We start from the raw sequence: 12,734 nt of genomic DNA, 5'->3' as shown, positions 1-12,734 counted from the left end.
CCTGCCTTTCGGCTGTGACTTCTGCACATCAGTTTCTTCATAATTTTCAGCTCTTTTCAGGCTGAGCAGAGACACAGTCCAACCACAGCTGATTTCAGCTCTGATGGAGCATTTAAAATAGCAGAGGCTCCTAATGAAGCCTATTTAGCTCTTTCTTTGAACAGTGGGGGGGACAGGTTAAACCAGTCAAGGGAGAACACTTGGGGACAGCTCCACACCTTCTGGCTGAGACACCTGTCCTCTCCCCTCTTACTCTCACATGGCTCTGGCATTCAAGCCCCTGGCTTAACGAGGTCCCCTTAGCTGAGGTGACCCCCTCATTTGGAACAGGTTAAGCACAGGTCTGCTTCCCTCTATTCATACAATAATGCCAACAACATTGGTAACAGCATTTCACTATCCCTGCATTCAGTGCTAAAGTGATTTGTAACCCAATACCAGCCAAAGTGGATCACTGTGAGCAACACCGCTTTAGCTGCTGGATATCTTGGCAGAGTGGGTGTGTTCATGTCAATACAGTTTGCTCCGGAAGTCTCTCCCCCTTCCAGCTAGTTCATTTAGACCCTTACAATTGTGATGACTTTTATATGCTTCTGAACCATCCTGCAGGCTTCTGCCACAGGAGTAAAATTCTGTCGGAAACTTGGCTGAGCGGGGAAAGTCCGACACTATTTTTGTAGGATTCCCCCCGGGAGACGTGTCTTCCTGTCTGCTCCTTTCTTTGGATTAGGGGAAGTTCAGCATTTCCCATGTTCCCTGGACTGTGAACCACTCACGAACCTCTGTGTCATAAAGAGTCCTGTGGCACCTTCTAGACTAACAGACGTATTGGAGCATAAGCTCTCGTGGGTGAATACCCACTTCATCAGACGCATGTCTGTATTCACCCACGAAAGCTCATGCTCCAATACATCTGTTAGTCTAGAAGGTGCCACAGGACTCTTTGTCGCTTTTTACAGATCCGACTAACACGGCTTCTCTCTGATATCTGTGTCACAGGCTCCCAAGTGCTGCCTCGGCCCATTGGACCCCGTGTGCTCTTCTCTGGGGGCCCTGCCTGGCCCCCTGGGGCCTAGAATCAGAGACTTTCTCCAGTGGCTCAGCCCTAGTGCTCATGTGTGGGGGAGGATCCACAAACTGTCCCGGAGTAGGGCAGATTCATTTATATAGGGACTGGTGCTGCTTCCCTCCAATCTCCTCAGCGTCACAGGATTGGGCCCATATATGTAGACTCGGGTCTGCCAGCATTACAGTGACGCCTGCCTCCCTGAGGAGGGGCAGCAGATGAAGCCGATGGAACCGAGTTTAAACATCTCACTGACTGGCCGCCTCTTCTTACAGCTTCCTCGTTTTCATGGCCGCGCTCCCCGCCCACCAGCAGAAGGGTGAGTGAGGAATGAGGCTCCCACCCTACGCCGACCTGTTCCCAGCATATGGCAGCATTATTCCACCCACTCAGCCATTGCAAACTGACACCACACCCCAGGCTGGCAGGAATTGCACCCATTGCACACTCGTCCCCCGGGCCAGAGAGCCAGGCCAGTAACTAGGGCACCGAGTTTCATCTGGCAGGATGCCAGCCTGGCCACGGCTCTGTGCTCAGACAAGCCCCCATCACGAGTGACGTGTAACAGCTGCTGGGCTTTGGGGAGCTCGAGCTGACGTGTGAGTGCAGCACGCGCTTGCCCTAGGCAGATCCCTGCCTGGCTGCTCCCGTGAGAACCTTTAGCGGGAAGTGAAGAGCGAGAGAAACCTCTGCAGCCTCGCCCTGTGGCTGCGACAGTGTCCGGTTAGCGGCGCTATCGCGGGGAGATGGGTCTAGGAGCCTGGCACTGAGGTGGCACTTCCCAGTTTCCAGCCCAGCTTCTCAGGCACTTAGAATTGTTGGGGAAAATTCCCGTCTGGCCTGAAATGTCTCCTGCCTCTTCCCAGCTTAGTGGGGAACTTGGGATCAAATTCCACTGGGCTGGTTTCTCGGGTCTCTCTCCTGCCGTGTCTAAGCTACGCTCTGGGCAGTGCAGAGCTTTAGTTCAACTTCCAACTTTGTTCAGACTTTTCCTACGCTGGTGATTTCAGCCGCCTCACCGACAAAAACCACCCGCGGGCGGAGTTCAGTGAGAGCCGGGGGCAGCGCAGTCTCCTCAGTGCAAGAACCACACAGGGATGCAGTTTTCCCCAACCCCGGCATTAGAACCCCAGGACATTCAGAGTCCAGGTTACATGGGACTAATCCGGCCATGTGGAAGTAAGAGAGGCCCAGGAAAGGCCCCAGGTTTCTGTGGGACGCTTGCCGAGTCCCTGATTTTCGATGACGGGGGAAGGGAGATCACCTGGCCTGGGTGCAAAGGAGACGTGTCACAGGGCGTGGATGGAAGCTCAGGGAGGCCAGTGCTGCCTCCCCACCCAGTCCCATCCCGTCCCGTCCACGAGAACAAGGGGCCAAGAGACCCCGGGAAGGGGCAGGTCATTCCCAGTAAGAACAAGAATTAGTCCTTCACCCAGCGGAGGACCTGGGGGTTTCCAGCCAGGCTGAGCCCGGGGGCATGACCTGAAGTGGGCTGTGAAGGAGGGCAGCGTGTGTGGCTCCAGTCTGTGAGCTCGGACCGAATGCAACCACAGGCTGCAGGGGAGAGGGGTCCCTCCCCCTGTGGTCCCAGCCCCACCCAGGGCAGAGTTTGAAGCCTGGCTTGGCTCAGTTCCAGGCACTCAGACCCAGCTCCTGGCTGCACCAGGGAGTCAGGGGGCATCTTCCTCCCCTCGGGGTGAGCTGCTGCCTGTGTCTGGTGAGGGGGAGGGAGGCGGGCACAGAGCGGAGCAGCCCTCCCCACCCGTCAGACCATTCCCATCTGCCCACACAGGGTGCGGCTCTCTCCACAAACTGCCTCGCCTCCCGGCATGGCCGGTTTTCTCCCTGCCACGCCCTGGGGTCCCTAGTCCATTGCCACGATCCAAGAAGACCAGGCCCCGGTGTGGCTGCCCTGCCATGGAGGGACGACTTGGGATTCACGCCCTTTTGGACAGCCCGGGTATCCCCTGCCATGGCCCCTGGGCTCTGGATAAGGTCACCGCGGTGGAGTCACAGGGGATCTGCAGGCGGTATCGATAACTGTCCCCCTCAGCTGCCAATGGCCTCAGGTTTCCTCCCCTCCCTCTGTAGGAGCTGGATTTTATAATGTACTATGAGAATTAATGTATGATTTGATTTCATCTTGTCAGCCCCCCTTTTTGAATAGCAGAAAGAATGACAGACCAGAACAATCCTTATGACTGATTATGGTCATCCTTTTGTTTTAGAATAAGTTACAAAGCTACTATGGTTTCCTATATGTATTACAAATTAGGAAGTAAGAGACAGGATTCTCTATTGTGTCTATGTTAAGTAGATTAGAGGAACATTTGAAGGCCTGGGTCTCAATGTAAATTGTCTTGGTTATTGATTGTAAAACTTAGCAAGGTTTAATTTGCAATGCCCTTTTGCTCAATATAAAATACTACTGTTTGTATTCTCAATCTGTTTGTGTGAATGAGGAATGTATGCATTAGAAAAAGATAAGGTGTGAAGGCCATTGTTATAGCCAGAGTCAAGGAAGAAGGAGTGAAGAAAATTAAAGGACATCAAAGAATCATCAACACGCATCCATAATGTAGGGCAGATTGACGACCCTGAGGTCGACCCTAAAGACAATTGATTAAATCGGAACAAAGACAGGATGACCCTCTCGGAGGTGTATTGGAATGTTTACACCAATTAAGAAGTAACTGGTCACAAAGTGACACAGCAGAATCCATAGGCTTCAACAGAGAAGAAAACCTATAAGAACAGGGTGCTTGGCCATAGGACTTTGGGTTCGTCTTGCCACACTCCAGGAGCATCGGATCACGAGTGACAGAGCCCCGTCCCCTCTGCGACCAATCTGGCTGGCCACTAGATTGATCCAGACTCTGGACTGGTAACTATAAACATCACAGCAGGACTCTGTGTGTATGTATGTGTGTGTGTGTGTGTGTGTGTTTGTGTGTGTCTAAAAAACATATGCTAACTGTGGTATTCTCAATAAACGCTGTGTGTATTTACCTTCCTCTATAAAGATCCCGTGTGCTTTGTATGAGCATAACACCTCCGGACCATGGCAGAGAAGCCACGGCTCTACACCGAGGCCTGAAGGACGGTCTCAGTTGTGCTGCCCTCAGCCTCAGGTCACGGTGCAGTGCTGTGCAGCCCTGGGTATCCCTCCGCAAGGCACCGCGCTAGGCTGGCCTGGGCTGCCAGTGCAGAGATCTGAGTTCTCAGAGGGTTGCAGAGAGGTTAGCGATGCTGAGAGCAGGGCAGAGGGGCGCCCCCGGCTGCAGCGCAGCTCGCGAGGAGACCCGGCGGGCTGGTCCTGATCCATCAGCACGGCTGAAAGGAAGGTTTTGCCTGGATGACATCGGGGCTTGGCAGGGCTCTCTGGGGCTGGCAGCTCTGGGCGCAGCCTGGGGCCTAGCGGAAGGAGCTGCAGAAGCGGGCAGGGGCGGCTGCAGAGAAGCGCCCAGGTGCTAAGATCCTGGCGTGCTGCTTGTGAAGGAATGAGCTTTGCTTTTGCTCAGCTGTGATCTCCACTGACGGGTTCGTTTCCTGCTCTCTGCTGTGCTGTGGTGAGGGCAGCAGAGCCAGACATGACTGAGCTCCCCATCCCAAGCCAAGGGTAATTACTGGAGCGGGTCAGTACCCCAGACCGCTCGGGTGCCGGTAGCGTGCCAGGCATATCACGCCGCCAAGACAACCGCTGTAGCTGGGCCTCATAGCTGCCGGCCTGGTGCTCCCAATAACCTCTCAGGGGCTCAGACACGCGGCTCAGGGAATGGGCATTTCTGGGGTTGCAGGAAAGTGGAAGGTTCCACATGGCCGAGGCACAGAGGCTTAACCAGTTAGTTACAGCACCAGCGGGTCTTGATTGGCCCCTGGGGCTGCCCGGTCGAGAGTCAGGGCTCCCAGGCCCTGCACCAGGGGCACCCTCTCCAGTCCAGTCTCTATCAGATTGTGGGTTTCCATTCCAGGCTGTTAGTGTCTCTCCTTGGGGCCCCTCTGCACTGGCTCCTTGTCCAGCCCCTGCTGCCCCCCACAAGCCCCATACAGGCCAGCACCCAGTTGAGATGTCCGGCCATCACAGCCTGTGCACGCAGTTCCTGGGGAACCTTATCTGCCTCCAGCTTCCCTGCAGCTCCTGGCTGGCCATGTGGCCACCACCACTTCCCAAACAGAGCCAGCCGCTCCCTGGCTCAGGGCCTTTACCCCTACCTGGCCAGGAGGAAGGGAGGGGGCTGATGGGAGCTGTAGGCCCCTGCTTAGCAGATCCACCACATGCCTCTGGTTGGTCCCTCCTGCCCCCACACCGTGTAAATCTCAGCCAGGCTTGGCCTGGACTCTCGGATGAGCTTCCAGGAGCAGCATGAAGCCAGGAGCCCTGGGCTGAGCTGGGTCTATGTCGGGCTGGACGGGAGTAGCCATACTCCGGGTGAGTGAGGCCAGCCGCCCCCACATCCATCCCGGAGCCCAGCACGGCGGGGGCAGGGTTTGCTCCCAGCTCACAGTGATTTAAGCTCTCTTTGTTCCTGCTGCACCTGGCGTTTGTCACCAACACAATGACCATCTAGGACACACGAAGCCTTTTGTCCTGCCGGGGGGACAGCCAGGTGGGAGGATCTGAGCAATGTATGGGATGTATGTGGGGTCTGGCCTCTCTCCTTCTCCCCTGTCCTGCTGGAGGTGGTCAGGGTCTCCTTCGGGACCATCTCCGGGGTGGAAGCCAGGCGAGGGCAGGTGCCCTGGGCAGCCTGCAGAGTCGGCAGAGGGGTGAGGATCAGGCCGCGATGACCTGGCACGTTTTGTCCCCTAGAACAATAGCGCATTGGTAACAGGATGTCCCTCAACAAACCCACTGGAGCAGCTCACAGCTGCTCGCAGCCTCAGGGGGGCAGCAGGACTGGGGCCCCCTCCTGCTTGGAGGGCTCTGACCAAGGGGGATCAGGGATAAATGCCAAGCAACAGCTTCCACTCAACCCCGGTGCAGCCTGCCCCAGATCAACCTCCCGCCCCAGCAGGGCAGGGGCAGCACAGCAGACCAAGCCCAACGTGTGTTGTGAGGTAGGCTGGGGAGCAGGTGAGATGTGCGCTGAGTCAGTCCCAAGGGGGAAAGGGGCCCCCTGTCCCTCACAGCCTGGGGTTGCATCCGCTCCGAGCTCACAGACTGGAGCCACGCACGCTGCCGTCCTTCACAGCCTGCTTTAGCCCATGCCCCTGGGCTCACCCGTGGAAACCCCCAAGCTGCCCCCACTGGCTGAAGGGCTAATTCCTGTTCTTTCTGGGAAGGCCCAGCCCTTTCCCGGGATCTCTTGGTCCCTCGTTCTCACGGACGGGACTGGGTGGAGAGGTGGCACTGGCCCCCGTATCTCGGGGTTGGTGATTTGCCACAAGGCAGGTGAAGGGCGGTCACCCGTCCTGGGCTACTGAGGTGGAAAGAGCCCTGGCCAGAAACAGGGTGCTGAAGCCAGGGCCCCCATCTTGGGGCAGCGCCCAGCGGAGCCCTGGGGACAAATGAAGGCCCAGGGCCTCGCACAGAAGGGACAGTGTGACACTCTGAGGCAAAGTGGGTCTGTGACCCCTGGGATCTGCTGGCCCCCATGAGGGGTGCGGCCTACGGGGAATCCAAACGGCTCCCCCAGCTTTGGGAGAGGCAGGGAGGGCAGCACAAACTGCATCTCTAGCAGCCACCCGCCTCACGGCTGCCATGCAGGCAGGTCCTTGTGCACGGAGGGCTCGCTGTCCAAACAGGGGTGGCTCTATGTTTTTTGCCTCCCCGAGCATGGCAGCCAGGTGGCTTTCGGCCTGCGGGAGGTCCGCTGGTAACGCAGATTCGGCGGTATGCCTGCGGGAGGTTCACCGGTCCCGTGGCTAGCCGCCGCCGAATTGCCACTGAAGCCGGGGGACTGGCAGACCGCCCGCAGGCATTCCGCCGAACTGCTGCCCTCACGGCAACCAGCAGGCCGCCCCCCGTGGCTTGCCGCCCCAGGCACGTGCTTGGTGCACTGGTGCCTGGAGCCACCCCTGTGTCCAAACCAGGCTTCCCTGCCACACACAAAGGCGGGGTGAGGTCGGAACTGCAAGAGACCAGTTCAGTCTGGCACTGCGCCCCGGACCCCTCCAACGAGAGCCTGCTCTGGCCGTGGTGAAAGGGGAGGCTGAATGCATGGGGGACAGGCTGTTTAAACAAGTCCCAGCTCCCGGTGACCCATCACCCCCTAGTGCATGGTGCCCACCTGGCCCCTCCCTCCTGTCCCTGCCCTGGAGCATGCTGGCACATCACACCAGCCCTGCCGCGTTGCATGGGCTGGGCAGAGTCTGTCCCTGGCGTGGTCCCTTGTACAGAGGTGTGTTTGTTGTGTGTGCAGGTTCCAGGGCTGTGCAAGCAGACGGGGAGCTGGCCGGAGCGGTCCATCGGCATGCAGTGCTGCAGTAAGTGCACATTAGCACAACATCGCGTCCACATTTAGCCCCTCTCAGCTGTCTGGGAAAGGTCTGGCTCTGGCTCCGAGCCCCGACAGCAGCACGGACTGGGGCTGACTCACCGAATCATTCCTGAGTAGTCAGCAGCACCCGCCAGAGAGGGCAAGTGGGTCGCCTGCCCTGCGCAATCAGCAGGCCCCGTGCCCATCCTGTGTGGGTGGCAAGGGCTGGAGGGAGGGGCAGGTGTGAGGTGTGGGGCTGGTTTGGGAACAGACGCCCGTAACAGGTTCCCTTCCTGGTCGGGATTCCCCTCCGGGGCACTTGCTTAGTCACAGCACGAGGCTGTGCTCCTGGCTCATCCGTTGGGCTGGGGGCAGCTCCCATCAGCCTTCACCCCTGGCACAGGGCCTGGGAGCCCTGACTCTCGACTGGGCTGCCCCAGAGGCCAACCGAGACCCACCGGTGCTGGAACTGGAACTGGTTAAGCCTCTGCCTCAGCCATGTGGAACCTTCCGCTTTCCTGCAGCCCCAGGAAATGCCCGTTCCCTGAGCCGCGTGTCTGAGAGGTTATTGGGAGCACCAGCCTGGTACCTATGAGACCTTGCCTCACCTGGCACGTTCCCAGCACTGCAGGGGCCTGGGGTACTGAGCTGCCCCGGTAATTACAGGGGACCTGTAGGGACAGTCCCGTACCCGTGCGCCATTGCCTCCCGACAGATCAGGCTCTGGTGCCGATCCTCACCCCGGGGAACGAGGAAATGGCCATGCAGGCAGGGAAGGGGGCAGGAAGGGGCCCTGCTCACTGAGTCCTGAGGGGCCCAGAGTCCTCAGCACTTCAGGACCTGCCCTCCCTGACTGACCAGCCAGGTGCACGGTGAGGCCTGGTCACCTGAGCCAGGGCGATGCAGAGCAGAGGGAGGAGCCCCTGGTCCCTGCCAGCTCCCCCACCACCATCCTCCCCTGAGAGACACTCGCCACCAGGGATTCAACCCAGACCCAGACACATGGAGCAAGTGCCTGTCCCCAAAGGCCTGATCCCCTGGGCCCCATGGGGGAGAGAGCCCCCAGCTCACAGCCTGTCAGACACTGTCTCACGGCAGAGCGACTGGGGAGGGGTAGGCTGGGAAAATGCCCCTGGCTCACCCCAAACCTTTCCCCAGCCGGACCCAGCGCCAGGCTCTGCACAGTATAGGGGGGGTCAGGCCGCTCTGCCCAGTACTGCCAGGGATGTGGCCGGCTCGCCTAGTGTCTGCCCTCCAGGTTGGGGCACGTGGTGCAAGGCCAATCGGCCTCAGGGTAGAGCCAGGGGCAGGGCTGGAGACATAAACATGGTGAGCAGAGGGGTGAAGGTCCTGGCAGCAGAACAGCAAGTGACGGGGGGGGCTGATCCCTGCAGCTCCTTGGAGAGCCCCAGTGGCCCTGCCCAGATGCTCTGTGGGGTCCTGTGCAAAGAGCCCTGCTATGGGGGGTAGAACTTCTCGTGGAGCAATTTGGGAGCTTGCAGTGACTGAATCCAGGGCCTGGGCTGCTGCAGTGGTTAGTCCCCAGCCAGCCTGTCCTGGCAGCCACACGGGCGAAGCGCTCGCACACACAGTTTGTTACGCAGGGACAGACTTTACTCAGCCCGTCACAGGGTGCTGCTCCAAGCAGAGCCAGACAGCGGCCGGGCACACGCTCGCTCCCCCGCCACACCCACCCAGCCTCCGGTGCATGGAGGCGCCGGTGACGTCATGCGGCAGATGTAGTCTGAGGGCAGCTGGAGCAGCCAAAGGGGCTGGGCAGAGTGAGGGGAGCAGGGGGAGGTCCCTGGAAATGGGGCCTTTGCAGGCTGATCCGTTCTCGGCGATTGTCTTGTGTAGGTCACGGGGGTGGAGACAGCAGGTCCCCTCAGCGCCTGGGTTCAGGCAGACGGGCGTTATGGAGACCCTGGGAAGTAGCACAAAGCTGTCAGAGCCCTGCTCCCATATCACTGCTCCCCGCACACCCAGGCCTCCCTGCGCTCACCAGCGCCAGGACTGGTGGGTACATGTAAACCGGAGTGACTCCAGTGGAGGCCCATGAGTGTGGAACTCCAAGCGCCGGGGGTAGGGGCTGGCTAATGGGGCTGGGGTCCTGGCCCTTCACTGTGTGCCCCCGATTCCTCCCACCTGCTCAGATATGGGCACATCCCCTCTCCTCCCCCCCCCCCGGGCCCTGGCAGCCAAGGCTCACTGCAGAGGCAGGTGTTAAACTCACCTCCAGACACTCTCATGCACTGGTGGCCACACCCGTTACTGCAGCACTTCTCTCCTTCGGGACAGGAACCGCCAACGCCGCATAACTCCGCGCAGTGCCCAGCGCCAACCGGCTTTGGGCAGCTCCTACGGCTCCCTGGGACACAGAAGGGTCATGTGGCCATGAGACGCTCAGCCCCAAGCTAAAGGCTTCCCGCTCGCTGTGGGAACGAGGGGGGAGCTGAGGGAAACGGACCAGAGCAGGACTGAAGAGAGATCCCAGCCAGGGAGCCCTGGTCACCGCTTATCCCTCTACTCCCCCTCAGAGCCACTCTCCCCGCTTCAGCCGCTGGGGGAGAGAGCGGCCTGGGCAGGTGAGGGAGGGCAGCTTAACCCCCCCGGCTGCTCGTCGGCACCAGCGAGTGACCATCGCTGTGGCAATGCCGGCGCTTCTCCCACTGCCTCCCTGCGCCAGGGAGCGTCGCCCTCAGCCATTTGTAGTGACGTGGGACCAAAAACCTCACTGGTCCAATGGGGCAAACGTCTGAACAGCCCCTGCTTCCCAAAGACTGCGCTGCCAGCCAGGGCCTGGAAAACCAGCGCCGAGAGGGGGCCCTGGCTGGAAGGGACTTTGTGTTCCCAACGGGATGGCCCGTCTCAGCCTGAGCCAAAGGGCTGCTGCTGACTGCACGGAAACACAGAGCTGCCTCTCAGCCGGCGTGCGGCACCTGAGGGAGCAGGCCAGCCACAGGGCCGGTTCGCGTTAATGATCCCTGCAGACCAGAGTTGGCAACAGAGGTCCCTCTCCTGCGCCATTAGAGCCCAGGGTGCAGCCCGGCCAGGGCCACTGGGCTCCTCCACCAGTGCAGTCCTCAGAACGACAGAGTCCAGAGCTTGTGGCTGGAAATGGCTTGGACTAGCCAGTCCCCTGCGTCTGAGCCAGGCACTTCCCAGAAGATGAGCCACCGTAGGGCCTGGGAGCTTGTGGACAGAGCAGGATCATAGAGTCTTGTAGGCCTGGAAGGTCATCCAGTCCATCCCCGGTGGTGAGGCAGGACCAAAGACACCTAGACCAGCCCTGACAGGTGTTTGTCCAACCTGCCGTGATGCGGGTTTCACAATCCCCCTTGCTCACCTGTTCCAGAGCTTAACTAGCCTGAGAGGTAGAAATCTTGTCCTAATATCTAAGCTAAATCTCCCATCCTGCAAACTACGCTGGTTCCTCCTTCTCCTCCCCTCCGTGAAGAGTTGATTCCCCCTCCTCTTTACAACAACCTTTTACAGATTTGGGCTTCTTATTCCCCTCTCTGTCGTCTCATTTCTAGACTAAAGATGCCCAGTTCTTTCAACCTTTCCTCGTAGGCAGAGGTGGATTAGGATTTTGTGGGGACCTGGGCCCCTCCCCACCCCTTCTGCCTGTAGTCCTCCTTGCCCCCCCTCCCTATGCACCTGCTGGGGAAATGGGGTCAGGGCGTGGGGGCTTCCCCCGCTCCCCAGCAGGAGCGCCAGGTGGGCAGAGGGAGTGGGGCAAGACCCCATGCCCCGACCCCGCTCCCCAGCAGAAGCACCAGGCAGATGGAGCGGGTCAGGGGGGCGGGGCCTCCCATTTTTCCAGGGCCCCCCAATTGCCCGGGGCCTCTGGGCACAGGCCTCATTGGCCCAGTGGCTAATCTCCCACTGTTCACAGGTCAGGTTTTCTAAATCTCTTATCATTTTCGTTGCTCTCCTCTGGCCTCTCTCCAATTTCTCCACGTCTTTCCTAAAGTGCAGCACCCAGAACTGGGCACACTGTCCAGCCGAGCTCGCCCCAGTGCTGAGCAAAGCAGGACGATGACGTCCCATGTCTTACACACGACACGCCTGTTAATACAACCACAATGACTTGCACCGTTTTTTCAGTAGTATCACCTTGTTGACTCGTATTCAGGGCTGGCGCAACCCATTAGGTGACCTAGGCAGTTGCCTAGGGCGCTAACATTTGGGGGGTGGCGACCGCGGCAGCTGGATCTTCGGCCGCCCTGGTTGTCAGCGGTATTTCGGGGGCGGGACCTTCCGCCACCTAGGGTAGCAAAAAAGCTGCCGGCGCTCCTGCTCATATTCAATCTGTGATCGACTGTGGCCCCCGATCCCTTTCTGCATACCGTTGCCTAGCCAGTTATTCCCCCTGTGGTATGTGTGTGTTTCCCCAGTGCAGAACTTTGCACCTGCCTTTACTGAAATTCATAAATTCTCTGCAATTTATCAAGAGCATTCATCATGGGAGTCTTCTAATCTGACATCTGTGTCCCCACCTCTCTCTGTAGCTGTTTCCTCTGTGCTCAGCCCTGCAGTAGCTGAGCTCTCTACACAGAACTGAGAGCTAGGACCACTCTGACCCCCCGGCCTGAGCCTGGGACACCCACCCCCCTCAGTGCCTGGCACTCAGCATCTCGGGAACTCGCAGGTCTGTAATTCTCGCTGCTGCTCCGAGGGAATCTCGTCCCCTCACCCTGTCTTTGCTGTGGTCAGTCCCATCCCTGTGCAGTGGCTCTGACAATGGAGACGGGTTTCTATTGGTCCCTGTGTCAGGTCACTGATGAGACAAACCAAGTAAGGTGTCAGGTATTTCCAAGCACCCACTGCCCTTGCCCCCTCCATGCCAGGTCTCCCCTCCATGCCCTTGTCCCTTCTCTGCCTGCTGCCCGCACTCACCTCCAGATGCAGGCGGCAGCTGGGCCCAGAGGGCCAGGAGGCCCAGGAGGAGGAAGATGGCCCCTGACTTCATGGTGCTGCCGGGAGCCGGGTCTGAGTGCCCAGCGCTGAGCCGGGCTAGGATTTAAACCCTGTCCCTGCTGTGGCTGAGAGGGGAGGTGGTTCACGGTGACCTTTGGGCTCCTTCCCTGGCACAGCACCCAACTCACTGCATTTCACAATAAACCAGTTCCGCCTGTAAGTCCCCCTGCATGGAACGAGGAAACAACCCAGATCCTGTGGTCTGAGAAAAGCCCCCAAAGGAACCTGGAGAAACAGGGAGGCCCAGGCTCCAAGGTCACGGTCAG

At 59.1% G+C, this 12,734-nt stretch overlaps 1 long non-coding RNA gene across 1 annotated transcript; it reads right to left on the bottom strand.

The window, feature by feature from the left end:
• Positions 1-9,088: 9,088 nt before the first annotated feature.
• Positions 9,089-12,521, bottom strand: LOC128846435 (uncharacterized). Its single transcript, XR_008446785.1, has 3 exons — positions 12,388-12,521; positions 9,719-9,853; positions 9,089-9,409 (listed from the first exon to the last, which is right to left on the bottom strand). It is a non-coding gene; the product is annotated as an uncharacterized LOC128846435 (long non-coding RNA).
• Positions 12,522-12,734: the final 213 nt, after the last annotated feature.

The sequence above is a fragment of the Malaclemys terrapin genome, chromosome 12, assembly GCF_027887155.1.
Source record: "Malaclemys terrapin pileata isolate rMalTer1 chromosome 12, rMalTer1.hap1, whole genome shotgun sequence".
Taxonomy (NCBI): domain Eukaryota; kingdom Metazoa; phylum Chordata; order Testudines; family Emydidae; genus Malaclemys; species Malaclemys terrapin.
The sequence above is the reverse complement of the archived record's forward strand: the minus strand, read 5'-3'. Positions and strand labels throughout refer to the sequence as shown.